This window comes from Cannabis sativa, chromosome 2, assembly GCF_029168945.1.
Source record: "Cannabis sativa cultivar Pink pepper isolate KNU-18-1 chromosome 2, ASM2916894v1, whole genome shotgun sequence".
NCBI lineage: Eukaryota > Viridiplantae > Streptophyta > Magnoliopsida > Rosales > Cannabaceae > Cannabis > Cannabis sativa.
In genome coordinates this window covers 70,332,781-70,353,620 of record NC_083602.1, presented here as the reverse complement: position 1 = coordinate 70,353,620, position 20,840 = coordinate 70,332,781, and the positions used below count along the sequence as shown (strand labels likewise).

Sequence of the window (20,840 nt, the reverse complement as noted above, 5' to 3'; positions counted from 1 at the left end):
AGTTCATCTCATTCGCAGATGGATGTACATTCAGGGGTGGATATGAGTTTTTCGTTGTATTCTTAAAACGATAACTCTAGATTATACCTTATGCAAAGAAATTTGAAATGTTTGAAAAATTTCATTAATTTCTAGCAATGGTTAAACACCATTAAGGTATGTGGTTAAAGATCTTGCGAACTGATAGGGGTGGAGAAATAGTTAGTAGATATGCAGTTCAAAGATCATTAATTTGATTTTTGAATTATATCCAAACTTACCTCCCCAGAAATTTCGAGTTGCATGTTAATGATTAGTTACTAGTCGTTGCCTAATTCCTTCTATGGTAATACAATTTCAGTATGATGTAATGGTTGTATACTTAATGTAAATCATTACTAGATTCATGGATGACCTAATCAAAAATCTTAAGAAAAGCTAGAACTGTTAACCATGGTTTGTTAGCTTTTCTAAGTGATTAGGGGTGGACCATCCCATTGTCAATAGATAAGAAAGTGTTTGTTCAAACAAATACTACTTTTCTAAGAAAATGACTAAGTCTGAAAAACAAGTAGCAAATAAAGGAGATATATAATTCTTGATTCCAAAAGTGTTCTATCATCTTATATAACATATGATGATCCCACTGCCTCTGTTGTCTTGTCACAACCAAAGAGGTTAATACCATTTAGTTTTCTTCGACATAATTCACGGTACCTTGTCGTAGTGGGAGAGTTTCTAGGAACTCACCTTCTTATGACTTGGGAGACACTAGTGATTAATATCCATTGTTAGTTTAAACAAGCAATGGATTGTTAAGATAAGAAACTAAGAAAAGGCAATAGAACTATGGTTTAATCCATTCACATGGAATAACCTAAAGTTTTCTATTACAAGGACATAAAAGGAAATTTTAGTTAATAAGTCTATTCAATGGACTTAACAAACTTCCTGTTCCTAGTATTATAGGTTTGAGTTTATCTAAACCTATGGCTTGTGGTATACCTGGTAATTACTTACTCTAATGCAAGCAACTTACTTTAGTAAGATGCTGAAGCATTTTCTTTCTAATGGAAATCTGTAGAAGCTTCACAACTTCTTAGGCATAGATTTTATTTATCTAAGGAAAAGTCTCATCTATTCCAGAAAAGATAAAGCCATGAAAGAATTTCTTATATCAACAGTGAGAGGTCTTAGATATGCTTTTGTATGCCTTAGACCAGACACCTGCTGTTGAGTGAGAGTAATGAGTAGGTATCAGATTAATCCAGGAGAAGAACATTGGAAGACAATCAAGTAAATCTTAAGATTAAGAAGAGGAACTATATGTTAGTCTATAAGGGTGTGTTTAAAACTCTTAGACTACAGCATATCAGATTTCGAAATTTGCCTTTGTGCTAGTAAATCTTTCTGATAAGATGGTGGTTACTCTGGGGTGGAATAGTGATTTTGGAGAAGTGTAAAAACCTATCTGAAGTCTCTAGGTCTACCAGGAAGGGACTGAATGTTAAAGTTACAGGAAAGGTACTTATTCAGTCTAAGGAAAGTTCTATACATCTTTGGCACCATTCCAAATTGCCTTAAACTACTAGTGTTAATTTCCTGATTAACCAAAAGTAGTTGCCAAAGGTATAGAATCCAATATCCCAAGAGAGTAGACATATAGAGAGGAATTTCACATTATCAATGATTTTGTGATTAAAGGAAGAGTAATGGTGGAGAAAAGGTTGTGTTTAATTCAACTTTTCAGATCCTATTACGAGGAGTTTACTACTACTACACTTGATTTGTATATCAAGGTGTTGAGATTATTTGAAACGCACTTTTTGTTTTATATTAGTGCAAGTGGGAGTTTGTTGGGTTTTATGCCCTAAATAAAACTCATTTCAATATAATCAGATTTACTTATTAATATAGATCAGAAATAACATTTAATGTTGCATGGTTCACATGATTTATTTCATGATTATATGTACATAATGTATAAATTCATCTGAAACCCTTTTCACATACTTGATCCTGTTTATTGTGCCGTCAACACATTGGAAAGTAAACATGACTATGTGAATAAAATTTCCTAGATTTATCAGACACAGGATTTTACTGATATGATAATCTACAACAAGAGTTTACTTGTATTTGGAGAAATACTATGTTCTTTCCAGAACATTGGTTAAAGTAAAGCTCAGGTTAGATGCATGGAGTATGCATCGGAAGGGACAGATATTGAACTTTGACTTAGATTTAATTAAACTTACCGTAATATCTATTCAAGTCAATATTGCCTAGTTGATCCTAGATCAAATGATCTTAATCCTGATATGATTAGGCTCAATCTCGAGAGGCTATTCGTGTTCTTTGATTTGTTAGTTAAGCCTACTTTTAGGTCAGGGTGATACGTACATTTTGGGAACACGGTAGTGCAATTGAGTGGGAGCGCTAGCATAAACATGGAATCTATAGCTTCTATCTGGCGAATAGTAAGCAAAGGATGATCTCCTTCGAGCTTGACCAAACGAAAATAAATGGTGGAGATCTCATTTCACATAAGCTGAAATATCATTTATACGGGGTCAAGTGTTTTAAGGAATAAATACATTGTAGGGTGTAATGGTAATTTAATCCCTTTACAATGTAGATCATTCATATAGAGGATCATTGTTCACATTAGGATTATAACAATGGATAACTAATGATGTGTCTATATGGTGGAACATATAGAGCATTCTATATACTGAGAGTGCAATTCTATGTTCTATGCGTGGATTCAACGAAGAATTAATAAGTTAGTGAATTTTAGTGTTAAATTCTTGATCTACTTATTGGAAGCTCGGTTATATAGACCCATGGTCCCCCCACTAGTTGAGATAATATTGCTTGTAAGACTCATGTAATTGGTTTTGATTAATCAATTATAATTCTCAAATTAGACTATGTCTATTTGTGAATTTTTCACTAAGTAAGGGCGAAATTGTAAAGAAAGAGTTTATAGGGGCATATTTGTTAATTATGATACTTTGTATGGTTCAATTAATAAATATGATAAATGACAATATTATTTAATAATTATTTATAGTTATTAAATAGTTAGAATTGGCATTTAAATGGTTGAATTAGAAAATTGGCGTTTTTGAGAAAATCAGATGCAGAAAAGGTAAAACTGCAAAATTGCAAAAAGTGAGGCTCAAATCCACTAGTATAGGGCCAGCCACTTTTGTAGGAAATTTAAACTGATATTTTCATTATTTTAATGCCAAATAATTCAAACCTAACCCTAGTGGAATGCTATAAATAGATAGTGAAGGCTTCAGGAAAATTACACTTAAATTTTCTATTTTTCCTTCAGAGAAAAACCTGAGCCTTTCTCTCTCCCTATCTTTAGCTGCCACTTCTTCTTTCTCTTCCCTCTTGAATTTCGAAATTCTTAGTGTAAGAGTAGTGCCCACACACAGCAAGTGATACCTCAATCATAGTGAGGAAGATCGTGAAGAAAGACTTTCAGCAAGAAGGAGGTTTCAGCATCAAAGATTCAGAGAAAGAGATCCAGGTTCAGATATTGATAATGCTCTGCTAAAGAAAGGAATCAAGGGCTAGATATCTGAACGGAAGGAGTCATATTATTCCGCTGCACCCAATGTAAGGTTTCTTAAACTTTATATGTGTTTAATTTATCGTTTTAGAAAGTTCTTATTTAGGATGTTAATAAACATACTTGTGAGTAGATCTAAGATCCTGGTAAAATAAATTCCAACATAGACTTCACTAGGTCATGGTGTAAGTATTTACCTCTAATGGAGTTCTCCTACAATAATAGTTATCAAGCCACAATCGGAATGAGCACCATATGAGATGTTGTATGGACGAAAATGCAGGTCATCGCTTCATTGGGATGAAGCTAGAGAAAAACGCTATTTAGGTCCAGAAGCAGTAAGAGAAGCTTCAGAAGCAGTTGAAAAGATACGGCAAAGGATGCTCACCACCCAAAGTAGATAAAAAAGTTATGCAGGTATGAAAAGACGGGAGGTTGAGTTTTTCGTAAGGGACTTAGTGTTCTTGAAGGTATCACCTATGAAGGGGATTATGCGTTTCGGAAAAAAAGGAAAGTTAAGCCCAAGATTTATAGGTCATTTCGAGATACTAGACAGAGTTGATCAGGTAGCTTACCGTTTGGCCCTATCGCCAACATTAGCAGAAACGCATAATATTTTCCACATTTTCATGTTACGGAAGTATGTATCTGATTTGACACATGTGCTTAAGTAGGAGAACTTGAACTTGCAGCAGGACATGAGTTATATGACACGCCGTGTGCGCGTGATAGAAAAGGGAACAAAAGTCTTATGAAATAAGACTATACCCTTAGTCAAAATCCTGTGGAGTAATAGTTCTGATAGAGAAGCAACATGGGAGTTGGAGACAGACATGCAGAAATAATACCCTGAGTTATTCTCCGGTATGTAAATTTCGAGGACGAAATTCCTTTAAGTAGGGAAGATTGTAATAACCAAAATATTTTTTTGTTATTATTTTCTATTATGTTAGCTAGAAATCTCGATGTGGAAATAGTGATTGTTATTAACTCCTTATAAAAAAAAATATATGTTATTATTTTTAGATATCTTGATGTGGACTAGTAATTGTTTTTTACATGTCAATTCTTTGCTAGTGATAATCAAAAGTAGTATATTTCCCTATTTTATATAAATAAGTGACATTTATTTAAAGTATTGGCCTTTATAACTTTGTCTAGAGTTGTTAGGATCATGGTATTGGCATATTACAATAAAATTAGTAGCTCAAAATCCTAGAGCATGTAACATGAAAAATTCATTTATTAACTTTTTCTTTGTATGCAATGTGTAGTAATTTTGAATAGATAGAGATAGTTAGTGGACCACGTGGAAGTCAAGGTTACTAATAGACCATTTCTTGTAAGTTATATGTCATTTGCATTTCAGAAATAAATTATGTGAGGTAAAAGAAGTTTATGGAGCAGTGTGCAACGTGTGCATGAAAAATCAGTTAGCACATTCAAAATTTAAATAAACCAAACCTAGTCTAAAGAAGAGGAGCACGTGGGAAATCTTGGAGAGTAAATATCTCAACCAACAACAACTAAAGATGATAATCTAGGATAGCCTCTCATTATGAATTCTATTGACCGAGTAATAAGAGAAAGTCATTGCTTTTAGTATTTGAATATCTTTTTTTGTGTTAACTATGAGTACTACAGCTGGGTAAAGTTAGTAGAGGCCTATAAATAGAAGCTATCACTCACATTTCTTCTCACAAAAAGCCAAACTAGATTTTATTCTCTTCTTGCCCAAAGTCCTCTGCCGAAGTCACCTTTTCTACTTCCCTTGTTTCTAAATCTTCCATTTGTTTCATCAAAGCCAACACCATTATTCCTAACAAGATCTCATATATTCTCCTTTACTTCATCCAATATTGTCTCTAGATCAAATCAATACCACACACCATAATCATCATCTCTCTCCCACACACACCCACACACACGTATATATATATATATTCTTCATCATATTGATATCACCACCATCATTTTACTATTCTGCTAGTTTTATTTGGAAACTAAGGTAATTTTTATAATTTTGGATTTATAAATTCAAAGTTAAGGTTTCATTTATATATATATATATATATATTATACTCCTATAATATTTTCTAATTAATAAGTGTAAAATTTAGGTTTGTAATAAGAAAATTATTGTTTCTCAAGGATCACTCTTATTGCAATCAAGGCAAGGACTCCACATTCGAGGTAAGGAAATTAAGTAGAAACTTTTAAATCTTCTATATAAAATAATGTTCAAAAAGAACGGGAATGAGGTATAAGACTTCTATCCTATTTTCATATGTTCATTATCATATTATGTTGTTTGAATAATGGATGGTACAATATAGATTTGCATTATTTAAACTAGTTATGTTGTTTGAATAATAGATGGTACAACGGGTTTGCATTATTTAAACTAGTTATGTTGTTTGAACAATGGACGGTATGATGGATTCGCATTACTTAAACTAGTTATGCTGTTTGAATAATGGACGGGACATGGATTCACATTATTTAAACAAAGTTATGATTATGATACATTATGCTATTTAAATAATGTATAGTAGTTAGACATAATTTAAATTACATGAATTGTAGCTTATGTGATATGATTTGACCGAGAAGATAATGGTTAAATACTTGACTGTTGAGTCTATATGGTAGATAGGGGGCCATTTAGTAGTGGGTACGATTTTACTGTACCCAGCCCTCCATCATTTAGTCCAATAGTTTGAGTTTATTTGCCAATGTCAGACTTGGGCGTGATCATTATTATGTGACTTGGCTTAGAAACTAGTTATTAGCTACTAGTGATCAAATTATGTTTATGTATTGCTATTTTTCTAAATATGTGCATTTTAGTTGTGTGTATTTTATTTATTTATGTGACTACCTGACACATATTTCTTTACTGAGTTTAGCAGCTCAACCTTATCAAATTACTATGTGCAGACCCAGGTATACCTAAGAGTTTAGAATGTCGGTGGCGAGTGGAACTTTGGATGCTTGTGTGTGTGAACTCGCTGAAAGCCATACAACTGGGGTCTAGGGCACTCTGTTTATTTATTTATGCTATTAAATTTATGTTGCAATTATTTTAGTTATTATTTATTATGTCTTTTGTACGAAAACTGGCCAGTTTTAACATTTCAAGTATTAAATAAAAATGCGACATTATGATTTTTCGCGTTTAATGCTTGTAAATAAAATTAATATTTTTATAAAAGTACGGGCGTTACATTTATTATCCAAAAACAAAATCCCCACGGAGCATTTGTTCCAAGTAAAAAAATCGAGAACACAAGAGTGAGAAACAAAAAGGTCCATAGGTTGTTCGAAACCATAAGGGTCTTAAATACACGAATAGAGATTCTTGTCAGTATTTCAACGACAAATTGGAATTTCCTAGAATAATGTAATAAAAGAATTCAACGTCTAACAATATTCAGGGCAACTTAAGGAGCTAATCAAAACATTCTCCGCTAATCAGCAACAGTATCCTAGTCACAAGCTCAAAACCCTAATTCTTAAACAACAGATATTTTTCCTCCTACCTTATACCTTGAACATGAACCATGATTCAAAAAATAACAAGGATGAAATCTTACATATAGAGGAACTAGACGATGACTAAGAATCTGAATAGAAATGTGGTCTAGAAGAGTACACGCTGAAGTCAATTGAGGGTCTCAGGGAAACTCTCTCCACAGCAAGATGACCCAGACGCTCAAATCTTACTAGAATGGTGTTGGTGTGGTCGATCAAAGAATCGATCTCGGAATTGAAATCCATAGTTGTAATTTCTTGTGGTGTTGGATTCGCAATCACTAGGGGTGAAATATTTAGAAATTCTTAAGCCCTAAATTTTTTAAAGAAGGTGGATACAGAAGTCAATATTGTGGGTTTTGTGCCCTAAATAAAACTCATTTCAATATAATCAGATATACTTTAATAAAAGATCAAAAATCATTTTATGTTGCATGGTTCACATGATTTATTTCATGATTATATGTTTAATATATAAATTTTCTATTAAGTCCATAATATATATTTATTCATGATTATAGTGTTGTCAATACAGTGGAATATAATCATGATTATATGCTTAAAAGTTTAAGTCCCATGATTTGTCAGTGTACTGGACTTAGACTGACATGATAATTAGCGATAAGGTATACTTACACCTTGGATAAGTGTTATGTCCTTTTTCAGGGTATTAGCAAAGTATACCAGCATCGAATGTATGGAGTATACATTGGATTGGACCGATATTAATCTTGGATAAGATATCATAAATTAATCGTTATATCTTTCTAAGTCAATATCAATGGTTGATCTTAGGTATATAGATCTTAAACCTGATATAGTTAGGTTCAATCTTAATTATATTATTTAAGTTCTTCAATTTGTTTATTAAAGTTGACCAATTAGATCTTCTCCTGACATACAGATTAAGGACATGGTAGTTCAATTGAGTGGGAGCACTAATCATAGATATGGAATGTTGGAATTATTTTACAAGGATCTAGATTTACTACCATGTATGTTGTTTAACATCCTAAATATGAATTTCTAAAACAATGTAAATAAACACATATAAAGTTTAGGAAACCTTACATTGGGTGCAGCGGAATATTAATGGCTCCTTCCACTCAGATCTCTAACCCTTGTATCCTGTCTGTAGTAGAGTATCACCAAGATCTGAGCCCGAATGTCCTTCTCTTGAATCTGGATTCTTCACAATCTTACACACTATGATTGAGATACCACTTGATGTGTGTGGGCACTCACTCTATCACTCAATGTATGAAATTATGAAGAAAGAAAGAGAGGGACTGGTTCGAATTCTATAGAAGAGGAAGGCTCAGGAAAATTTTACTGAAAGTAAAATTTCATCAACTTTAAGTGTGAGCCATCACTATCTATTTATAGGCAACCACCTAGGTTTAGGTTAGGATTTATTAGCCATTAAAATAATGAAGAAATTAAATGGAAAATGCCACACAAGTGGTCGGCCATGGATATGGGCCCCCACTTTGGAATTTTGCCATTTTACAACAATCTTTTCTTATTTTCTCAAAAACGCCATTTTTCCAATTCTAACAATTTAAATACCAAAACTAATTATTTAATAATTAAAAATTAATTATCAAATAAAATTGTCATTTAATATATTTATTAATTAGACATAATAAAGTCTTTCAATTAATAAATAAGACCTAGAATCTCTTTTCTTCACAATTAAGCCCTTGCTTAGTGAAAATTCATAAACTAGACATAGTCTAATTTTAGAATTATAATTGATTAATTAAAATCAATTATCTGAGTCTTACAAGCAGTATGGTCTCAACTAGTATGGGGACCATGGGCCTATACAACCGAGCTTCCAATAAGCAGAACTAGAATCTACCAAGTAAATTCCCTAACTTATTAATTCCTTATTGCATCCACTCATAGAACTTGAAATTGCACTCTCAGTCATATAAAACGCTCTATATGTTCCACAATATAGATACACTATAAATATTTAACCATCATTCTAATCTCAATAATCAAAGATCCTCTATAGATGATTTACACCGAGTAGGGATAAATTTACCGTTTCACCCCTCAATGTATTTTATCCTTAAAACACTTAGTTTCCTGTAAATGATATTTCAGTGAACTAAAATATAATCACTGAAACAAGAGCTCTTCCATTTATCTCTATTAAGCCAAGCTCGAAGGATATCATCGTTTCACTTCTAAATACCTATAGAAGTTATAGATTCCATATCTATGTTTAGCGCTCCCACTCAATTATACTATCATGTTCCCAAAATGTATGTATCACCCTGACCAAAACGTGGGCTTAACTAACAAATCAAAGAACATGAATAGCACTCCTGAGATTGAACCTAAGCATGTCAAGATTAAGATCTTTTGATCTAAGATCAACCAGTGATATTGACTCAGAAAGATACAACGGTAAGTATTATAATATATTTACCAAGATCAATATCGGTCCCTTCCAATGTATACTCCATATATCCGACACTGGTAAACTTTGCCAATGCCCTGGAAAGGTCATAACACTTATCCAAGGTGTAAGAAGACCTATCGCTGATTATCATGCTGCTAAATCCAGTGAACTAATAAATCAGGGAATTAAACTTTTGAACATATAATCATGATTATATTCCACTGTGCTGACAACACTATAATCATGAACAAATACATATGTTCTGGACCTAATAGAATTTATACATTAAATATAATCATGAAATAAATCATGTGAACCATGCAACATAAAAAATGATTTTTGATCTTTATTAACTAATAAATCTGATTATATTAAAATGGGTTTTATTTAGGGCACAAAACCCAACATGGAATCTATAGCTTCTATAAGTATTTAAAAGTGAAATGATGATTTCCTTTGAGCTTGGCTTAGTAGAGATAAATGATTGAGATCTCACTTCACTAATTATATTAGTTTACTGAAATATCATTTATAGGTAGCTAAGTATTTTAAAGATAAAATACATTGAATGGTAGAATAGTAAATTTGTCCCTATTCGATGTAGATCATCTATAGATGATCTTTGACTATTTGGGTTGTAACAATGGATAATCATAATGTATCTATATCATGGTACATATAGAGTGTTTTATATAATTAAGAGTGTATTTCTGAATCTATAGTGGTGCAAGGAGGAATTAATAAGTTAGAGAATTTACTTTGTAAATTCTAGATCTACTTATTGGAAGCTTGGTTATACAGGCCCATGGTCCCCACACTAGTTGAGCTAATACTTCTTGCAGACTCAGTTAATTAGTTTTAATTAATCAATTATAATTCTAAAATTAGACTATGTCTTATTTATGAATTTTCACTAAGCTATGGCTGAATTGTGATGAAAAGGGGTTTTAGAGTTTATTTGTTAATTAAGAGACCAAATGGTCTAATTAATAAATAAAATAAATGACAATTTTATTTGATAATTAATTATAATTATTAAATAAATAGTTTTGGCATTTATAGAATTGAAATTGAAAAATATGATATTATTAAAAGAACAATTAGTAGTTGAGATAAAGTGGCAAAATTGTAACTAGTGAGGCTCATTAGTGGCCGGCCACTTAGTGCAATTTTTGCCCATTATTCTATTCTTTTTTAATCCATATAATTCAAACCTAAATCCTAGTTGAAATACTATAAAAGGAACATGATGCTCTCAATCTCATCCAACAACTCACTATTCAACCAACCTAAACCTAGTTTTTATTTTCTGACAACTAGTAGATGCGAGACACCTTCTATAGTGATTTCGACACCTCCTTTATTATTTTTCACCAATTCGCCCATAGTGATAGAGTGTCATGCCTATACATAGCAAGTTAAGTACTCAATCATAGTGCGAAAGACGGTGGTAACCAACCCGAAGGAGAGAAAGAGATCCAAGCTCAGATCTTGTTATTATTCCATGACAGAAAGGAACAAGGGTTAGAGATCTGAGCAGAAGAAGTCATATTATTCCGCTGCCATCAATGTAAGGTTTCTAAACTCTTATGTGTTTAATTTCATCGTATTAGAGAATTCATATTTAGGATGTTAATGAAACATACTTGTTAATAAATCTAAATACTGGTAAAATAAATCCCAACAAATATCACAGTCCAGACTAGTTCATCTTATTATGAGTTCTGGGTTTTAGTTTTGACTCTCAAAAATTATAAGTGTAAAGACATGAAAATTCAAAGTAAAAGAAAAAATGATGAAAAGTGGCATTCAGAGGTATTTATAGTCGCAAAGCACACTCATAATGAATTCCGAATCTATGGATAAAATAAACCTTCCAAAAAGACAAAATAGATCTAACGGTTGAAAGAGCCTTCTATCCAGCATTTAATGCATCACTTAGAACAATGCAAAAATGCACGGTGTTATGCTCCTCGAAGCTTGTGTATAAGTAAACAGCTATCGAAATGCTTGGGTTGCCATGCACGCCTCAATAATTGAATGCATACCTCACAAACCAATGAAGCAATGCCATGTCAGATACTAAAAACAAAATATATATAACCTATCTTAGATACTTAATTTCGTTTAGAAAACTGTAAAATTTTCACCTTTAGTCTCTATTTGTCCGCTTATACATATTGAAACAAGCTTCCACAATCCACAACATTCTGGAAGCTTGGGGGAAAATACAAGGGACACGTGGATTCCGGGTCAGCATCCAAAACCCACTAGTGGGCCCACAGAAGAGAACTTGGACCAAGCCAGGTTCAACAAGAACTTTTGGGAAGGTATCTTCGTTCCTTGCTCAAACGAGCTTCTACCAAGGACAACCTGTACTTGGAAGCAATCTCAATACTGCATTTCGGGAACGCCAGACAACGTGTTCCTAAAAGCCTAGTATAGTTTATGTTTTTATCAAATTGCATAGAATAAGGAAGTTGCCTGTTGGAAATCTTTTACCAGGATCTAGATTTACTACCATGTATGTTTCATTAACATCCTAATATGAATTCTAAAACAATGAAAATAAACACATAAGGGTTTAGTAAACCTTACATTGGGTGCAGCGGAATATAATGACTCCTTCCGTTCAGATTTCTAGCCCTTGATTCCTTTCTATAGCAGAGCATCACCAAGATCTGAACATGGATCTCTTTCTCTCCTTCCTTTGATGCTGATTCTCCTTCTTGTTGTTTGGAATCTCCTACAGTCTTACGCACTATGATTGAGATAGCACTTGATGTGTGTGGGCACTCACTCATTCACTCAAGGTTCGAAATTAAAGAAGAAGAAAAGAGAAGAGAAGTGGTTTCGGTTATAGAGATAAGAGTAGGAGGCTCAACTTTTCATCTGAGAAAGTTAACAAAGTTAAGTTTGAATGAGAGCCATCACTATCTATTTATAGGTAACCACCTAGGTTTAAATTAGAATTATTTGGCATTAAAATAATAAAAAAAATGATAAAAGCCTATAAGAGTGGTCGGCCATGGGCTTTGGATAATGGGCCTCACTTATGCAATTTTGCTGTTTTATCATTTCTGCATCTCATTTTCTCAAAACGCCAATTTTCAAATTCAACCATTTAAATGCCAATTCTAATTATTTAATAACTAAAAATTAATTATTCAATAACATGGTCATTTAATATATTTATTAATTAGACATATAAAGTCTCTTAATTAATAAATAAACCTAGAATCTCTTTTCTTACAATTTTGCCCTTGCTTAGTGAAAATTCATAAACTAGACATAGTCTAACTTTAGAATAATAATTGATTAATCAAAATCAATTAACTGAGTCTTACAAGCAGTATGGTCTCAACTAGTATGGGGACCATGGGCCTATATTTCCGAGCTTCCAATAAGTCGAACCGAATTTACCAAGTAAATTCCCTAACTTATTAATTCCTTATTGAATCCACACTTAGAACTTGGAATTGCACTCTCAGCCATATAGAACGCTCTATATGTTCCACGATATAGATACGTCATTAGTTATCCATTGTTAGAATCCTAATTTGATCAGTGACCCTCTAATAGATGATCTACATTATATAGGCACTAAGTTATCGTTACACCTTCAATGTATTTTATCCTTAAAACACTTAGCTCTGTATAAATGATATTTCAGCGAAGTGAAATGAGATCTCCACCATTTATCTCTATTTAGCCAAGCTCGAAGGATATCATCGTTTCACTTCTAAATTCATATAGAAGTTATAGACTCCATATTTGTGTTAGCGCTCCCACTCAATTATACTATCATGTTCCCAAAATGTACGTATCACCCTGACCCAAAAGTAGGCTTAATTAACAAATCAAAGAACATGTATAATACTCTTGAGATCGAACCTAACCATATCAGGATTAAGATCATTTGATCTAGGATCAACAGGTGATATTAAATTGAATAGATATTACGGTAAATTTTAACAAATCTAAATAAAGTTCAATATCGGTCCCTTCCGATGTATACTCCATACATCCTATACTGGTAAACTTTGCCAATACCCTGGAAAGGACATAACACTTATCCTAGGTGTAAGAATACCTATCGCTGATTATACCATGCCAGTCTAAATCCAGTGTTCTGACAAATCAGGGAATAAACTTTCGAACATATATGTAAAGACCGCTTAGTTTAATTTGGAAATTAGTAGTTAATTATGTTAAATTATGAAAATTATTTATAGATATTTAAATAATTATTTGTGCTGTTATTATTGAATTCTGAAATGCATTTTATGTCATATAGTGAAATTTCATAATTTTGCATTTTCGGTGCCCGGCAACATGGAACGCGGTGTATGGCTCAGTAAAATCACAAATTAGTATTTCAGTATAGTGGGACGATTTATTTAGACATTGGGAATGTCGGGATTAGTCGGGAATTTAGAGTTTTCCCAAAATACCCCTTAGTGCCATTTTATGACTTTTAGTGTGGGCAAGGGCGTTATGGTCTTTTGCCTTATGGATTTTTGTCTTTTAGTGAGAGTTTAATTTATGTTATTTGATTTTTATGGCTGGTATGTAGTTAGATAAAGATCTTTTATTCATTTAATTTTTTAAAAACCAAAATTTAGAGAAAAAGAAAGAAGCTCTCTCTCTCCATAGTTCTCTCTCTCTCTCTCTCTCTCTCTCTCTCTCTCTCTCTCTCTCTCTCTCTCTCTCTCTCTCTCTCTCTCTCTCTCTCTCTCTCTCTCTCTCTCTCTCTCTCTCTCTCTCTCTCTCTCTCTCTCTCTCGTGAACCCTAAGAACCCAGCTAGGATTCAATTCTTCTTCAGTAATTCAAGCATGTTGCAGCAAGTTTTAGTGTGAATTCAAGCCAAGGTATGTTTCTAGCAATTCCTAGTTAGGTTTTCTTGAATTTTAAGAAATTGATTTTGCATGATTTTGAGTTGGTAGCTGCTGTGATTCTTGTTGGTGTTTGAATCATGATTTTGAGTTAGAATATGATTAGAAATGTTGTTTTAAGCATGGATTGGTTGTTGTTTGAAGGTTTAACCAAGTTTTGAGTTTTAGAACTCAAGCTTGAAGCTTTAATGGTGAAAATTGATTCTGAGCTTTTATTGTTGTTTTGTTGCTTTGAATATGTTTATTGGGGTATAATATGCAGGTCTAGAAAGTTTGGTTGAGTTTGGAAACGATTTGGTTAGGGGTTTGATTTTTGTAGGTTTTCTGGGTAAAACCGGCTAACCGGTTTTACACTGCTTGTAAAACTGGTTACCCGGATTTTGCACCAGGGAGGAGAACCGATTTTTCAGCCTATCATTTCGTGTGAGTTTCAGGTTTCTAATTAGTTGATTTCCCTACTAGTTTGGGATATTAGTATATTAAGTTGCAGTAGATAGGGTTTTGGTTTTAAAACCTTAGTCCCGGTTGTGATTTAGCGAGTCACTTATGCGTGTTGCGATTGATGTGATTTAGGAGCCTGTAATTCGCCGAGCAGATTGTTCCACTCAGGTTGACCGGCACACCTGAATTCGGAATTGAGGTAAGATTAGTATAACAGTATGCATATGTATTACATGTTTAGCGTGCATGTAGGAAGCCTGTTAGATTACATTAGATATGTATGTTGGCTTCGTACCATCCGACTGTGTCACATCGGTACAGGCTAGAGTATGACTAGCAGCTGGAGTATGACCAGTGTACCGAGTATAGGCTGACACTGTATCACATCGGTTAAGCTAGAGTATGACTAGCGACTGGAGCATGACCAGTGAACCGAGTATAGGCTGATACTAGGGTTGGTGGTACTGTGCTATTTGACCGTATCACATCGGTTAGGCTAGAGTATGACTAGCAGCTGGACTATGACCAGTGAATCGAGTATAGGCTGATACTGTAACACATCGGTACATGGTAGAGTATGACTAGCAGCTGGAGTATGACCAGTGTACCGAGTATAGGCTGTTACTTGTCAATAGTACCGTCTTATGAACGTTCGGGACTCAGTATCGTGTGGGACACGGCAGTTAGGGTTATGGTCAGGGGTATGGGCGTCTGATCATAACCCGGGATTTATGTATGCTTTATGATTTATGCTTTTCTTACAGAGTCTGTCGACTCACAGTGCTATGTTTATGTGTAGGTAAGGGCAAGGCCTAGGCTGAGGAACCGTGAGAACGAACCGATGAAGATTGTACATGTCGGGGCGGTTAGGCTTGGAGCGTACGATCCTCGGGACAACATCGCTTTTATAGTTAGTCGCTGGGCGACAAGTATTTTGTGATAGACAGTAAACTTTTTGTAAAGTATTTTGTAAATGGGATCCCAAAGTATTTTGTATGAAATATTATATAAGTTTAATTAAAAGCAAAAATTTTAATTAATCACGATTTCCATAAACCTCGTTGAATAGCAACGAGCTGCACAGTATGTTTGAAAATCACGTAAACACGCCTATGCTAGTTAGGGTGTTACAATATAATCAAGATTATATTCCACTGTGCTGACAACACTATAATCATTAACAAATTCAGATGTTCTGGACTTAAATAGAATTCATACATTATATGTATATAATCATGAAATAAATCATGTGAACCATGCAACATAAAATGCTATTTCTGTTCTTTATTAATAAGTAAATCTGATTATATTGAAATGAGTTTTATTTAGGGCATAAAACCCAACAAACTCCCACTTGCACTAATATAAAACAAAATGTGCATTTCAAATAATCTCAACACCTTGATATACAAATCAAGTGTAGTAGTAGTATACTCCTCGTAATAGGATTTGACAAGTTGAATTAAACACAACCTTCTCTCCACCATTACTCTTCCTTAATCACAAAATCCTTGATATTGTGAAATTTCTCTCTATATGTCTACTCTCTTGGGATACTTGATTCTATACTTTTGGCAACTACTTTTGGTTAATCAGGAAATAACACTAGTAGTTAAGACAATTTGGAATGGTGCCACAAATGTATAGAACTTTCCTTAGACTGAATATGTACCTTTCCTGCAACTTTAACATTCAGTCTCTCTCTGGTAGACCAAGAGACTTTAGATAGGTTTTTAAACTTCTCCAAAATTACTACTCCACCCCCAGAGTAATCACCATTTTATCAGCAGACTTTCTAGCACAAAGGCAAGTCTCGAAATCTGATGTGGTGTAGTCTAAGAGTTTTAAACACACCCTTATCGACTAACATATAGTTCCTCTTCTTAATCTTAAGATTTACTTGATTGTCTTCCAATGTTCCTCTCCTGGATTAATCTGATACTTACTCATTACTCCCACTCAACAGCAGGCGTCTGGTCTAAGGCATACTAAAGCAAATCTGAGACCTCTCACTATTGATTTAAGAAATTCTTTCATGGCTTTATCTTTTCTGGAATAGTTGAGACTTTTCCTTAGATAAATAAAATCTATGCCTAGAAGTCGAGGAGCTTCTATAGATTGCCATTAGAAAGAAAATTCTTCAGCATCTTACCAAAGTAAGTTGCTTGCATTAGAGTAAGTAATTACCAGGTATACGTCCCGGTAGGCGAGAGTCAAAGTATCATTCATTGAATAGAGTTGTGAGCTCATCTAAAATGCAAACCATTCTAGCAACCTTTTCTTCGATCAAAATAAGAATCCAACGTTATCTCGGTAGGCGAGAGTCAAGGTTATTCACATTTTATGAGCTTCCACCATTGTTTCATGTTTTATAAGTTTATCTCTAAGTAGTCATCGTAGGGGAGAGTCTAATAGAGACGAAAACTTACAAAACACTTATCAAATGAGATCTTACGGTGTTAAATGCGTTCAACGAATAACCATCCATAAGGGGGACGAAGTCTAGCGTCTCGAGGTTATATTGAAAACATTTAACTATTGTAAGACCAACAATGGAGATCGAATATCGTTATAACTAAAAGCTCATTATTTTAAAGAGTTGTATTTTCTTTTATTATTTATTTTAATCAATTTATTTTAAATATATATTTATTTAACTAAAATTTCCAATTTAGAATGAAAAATTCTAAATATAAATTTTAATTTAATATTTATAAATTATACTTAGATGGATATGAAAATAAAATGAATTATTTCCATCTTAGTAATAATTTCCAATAAATATTTAGAAAATTATTCAATTTAAGTTGTTTCAAAATTAATTTAAATTAATTTACAACTCAAATTTAATTTTCTATAAATATATATTGCATTTCGAAAAAATTGAAGTATTTAAAAATACTATTTTCGAAAAAATGCTTGTTAAAATAAAATAAAAATAAATCCTGGAAAAAATTATTCTAATTTTTGTTGGCCCAAAATTAATTAATAAAAATTAATTTTCAACAAAAATATAATTTTCCTATTTAATTAAATATTTAAGAAAAATTTCAAATATTTAAGTATCATGATTAAGAATCAACTTAAATATTAATTTTCTATTTAATTAAATACACTAGAAAAAATACTTCAAGCAAAACAGATAATATCTATCTAGACTTTCATTGACTAATTAATTCATTTTCTAGTTAAATATATTTTACTTCATTTATTTTAATTAATCATTAAATGAAAAATCATTGATTTAAGTTGATCCAAAATTAAAATAAATAATTTTCAACTTTAATCTATTTTTCAAATAAAATTCAAAATTTCTGCATTTAAGAAATGCAATTTCGAAATTGTGGGAAAAAGATTAATAAAATAAAATATATTTTGAAAATTATTCAAATTTAAGTTATTCTGAAATAAGATTTCAAACTTAAAATAATTTTCAATTTTAATTAAATAACATAAAAATAATAATATTTAAGTATCATTATGAAAATCAACTTAGATATTGAATTTTTAATTTAATTAAATGTGTTAAATTCAAGAAATAAATAATTAAGTATAGAGGAGACTTAATTATTAATTCTAGTTTAATACTAGGAAAAATATACTTAACTTAGATTGTACCAAAATTAATTATTAAACAATTAATTTCACAATCTATGATATTTTCCTAATTAAATATGAGAAAAAATAACTAGTTCTAGAAATAACTATCTAGAATATATTTCATTTACTAAGTGTTTTTCTAAAATTAACTTTAAAATATTAAATGAAAAATAAATTTCATATATTTTAAAAGTTAATTATGTTGCTAATTCAATTTTAATTAGGTTAGACTAATATAATTAACCTAATACAATTATTTAAATAAGGCAAATGAGCCTTCACAATTGGGGTAGTTCATGTGAGGGGAGCTGGGTTCAGTATGTCGTACCCACACCTATTGGCCCCTAACTCTCACACAAGGCCCAAAAGAGAGGAATTTAACCTTTAAATAAACAATTGTTATTCATTGAATAAGCCCAAATCTAATTGGGCCTAAATAAATTTACTTATGTCAAAATTTATTTTAGCAACATAGTTCATTTACTTAGTAAAACTTAAATGAGCTTCCTATATGCAACTAAGCCCAAAAGCAAACATATAGGCTCACACAGGTCAAAATGATTTGAATGGGCTCTATCATGTTACTAGGTTTACACAGATGAAAGAAATTGCAAAAATTTACTTGTTACAAATTATTTATAAGATCTATTGACAATTGGACTATGATTAAAATCAGATCATTGGATCTGTCAACAAGTTAATCATAGCAATTTAGATCAAATAAATAATAGGTTTGTAAAAAAAATTGTATATTAATAAATAAACAAACAATACAAACAAATAAATGATCTGGAATATCTAGAAAGTAAGCTAAAATATCTCAATTTTAAAATTTAAAATTAAATTAAATTTTAAAATAAATATCTTAACTAGAATTCAAATTTAGGTTGTTAGAGAATATTTGAAAAAAAAAATTCAAAATTCAACAAACTCCTAAATTTCTTAAATTCTAACAAAAAAAAAAAATAAAAAATATCTAACTAATTTTTCAAATATCATGTTTATTTAAAATTTCTAATAAGATAATATAATAAAATATCTTGAATTTTAAAATTTAGATATTTCATTATTATATTCTAAGTCTTATAATTTAATAAATTTAAATATTACATAAATAAACTAATTGAAAAATAAGATATTTTATATGGTTAGAATATTTTAAAAAAATAATAAAATAATAAGTTTGAAAAAATTACGGTTTGAAACACTAAAATATCTATTCAAACTAAACTAACTAATTTTTTTCAAATCTTCGTGTTATTTTTGCCAAAATATAATTTTAATAAAAAAAAAATTCTAATAAGATAAAATGTTAAATCTAACATATTCCTAATCTTATAATTTTAATTAATAAAATATATTTCAAAAAATAACAAATTTGAAAAAAAGACATGGTTAGCAAATTTTGAAATTTGAACAAGATTATTTTAAAAGATAATATTTTAATATCAAAGTAAGATCATTCAAATTTAATAAAAAATAATATCTGATCTTATAATTAAAATAAATAAAATAATCTAAAATTTCAAAATTAACCATAAGGCTCATTTGTGAGAAATCAAATTTTCAAAATTCAAAGCCTACTAATATCAGAAACTAATTTTAATTAATTAAAAAAAATAATAAAAATTAATTTTATTCTGACAATTAGATTTTTGATTGAAAATTCAGATTCTACACAAAATTCTACCAAAAATTGGCTTTTGTTTCAATGAAAAACGATTTTTGAATCAAAAGTTATGACAAAAACAAGTTTGAGGCACAGGGGTATGCATTGCATACCCCTGCGCGCGCGGAATGGCCCATCTGACCAAGACAGGAGGCTGCATGCAGCCTCGATGGCCGAGAAACATGGGCATGACAAGGGTATGCTTCGGACAAGGCTTTGTCTGAAGGGATTTTGTCCCATGCACGCGCGCGAGTGTGCTTTCAAACCCTGATATTTTCGTTCAACTTCAAAAAATCATAACTATTTCATAAAAAATCCAAATTAGGTTCTGAAAAAGCCTAAATTTATTATTTTTTGTCTACTTTTCAGAAAAAATAATTCGAGATCGAAATAAAAAATATTTCAGTAACATATATTGCGATTTCTAAACTATCATCAAATAAGTACATAAACCACATGAAACAATCCAAATCAACACATAACATCGTTTTAATTCATATTTCATGAAAGTAAATCATTACCATGGCTCTGAGGCCAGTTGTTGGAAATATTTTACCAAGATCTAGATTTACTACCATGTATGTTTCATTAACATCCTAATATGAATTCTAAAACAATGAAAATAAACACATAAGGGTTTAGTAAACCTTACATTGGGTGCAGCGGAATATAATGACTCCTTCCGTTCAGATCTCTAGCCTTTGATTCCTTTCTGT

The 20,840-nt window shown here is 31.6% G+C and overlaps 1 protein-coding gene and 1 long non-coding RNA gene across 3 annotated transcripts in view; both read left to right on the top strand.

The window, feature by feature from the left end:
* Nucleotides 1-20,840, top strand: part of LOC115719732 (uncharacterized) — a 59,533-nt gene that overhangs the window by 12,080 nt on the left and 26,613 nt on the right. The window lies entirely within an intron of this gene.
* Nucleotides 5,210-7,434, top strand: LOC115721133 (uncharacterized). Of its 2 annotated transcripts, none has more exons than XR_009685999.1 (3): nucleotides 5,210-5,576; nucleotides 5,689-5,761; nucleotides 6,478-7,434. It is a non-coding gene; the product is annotated as an uncharacterized LOC115721133 (long non-coding RNA). The 2 variants fall into 2 exon arrangements; XR_004012390.2 differs by having other exon boundaries at nucleotides 5,211-5,576; nucleotides 6,509-7,434.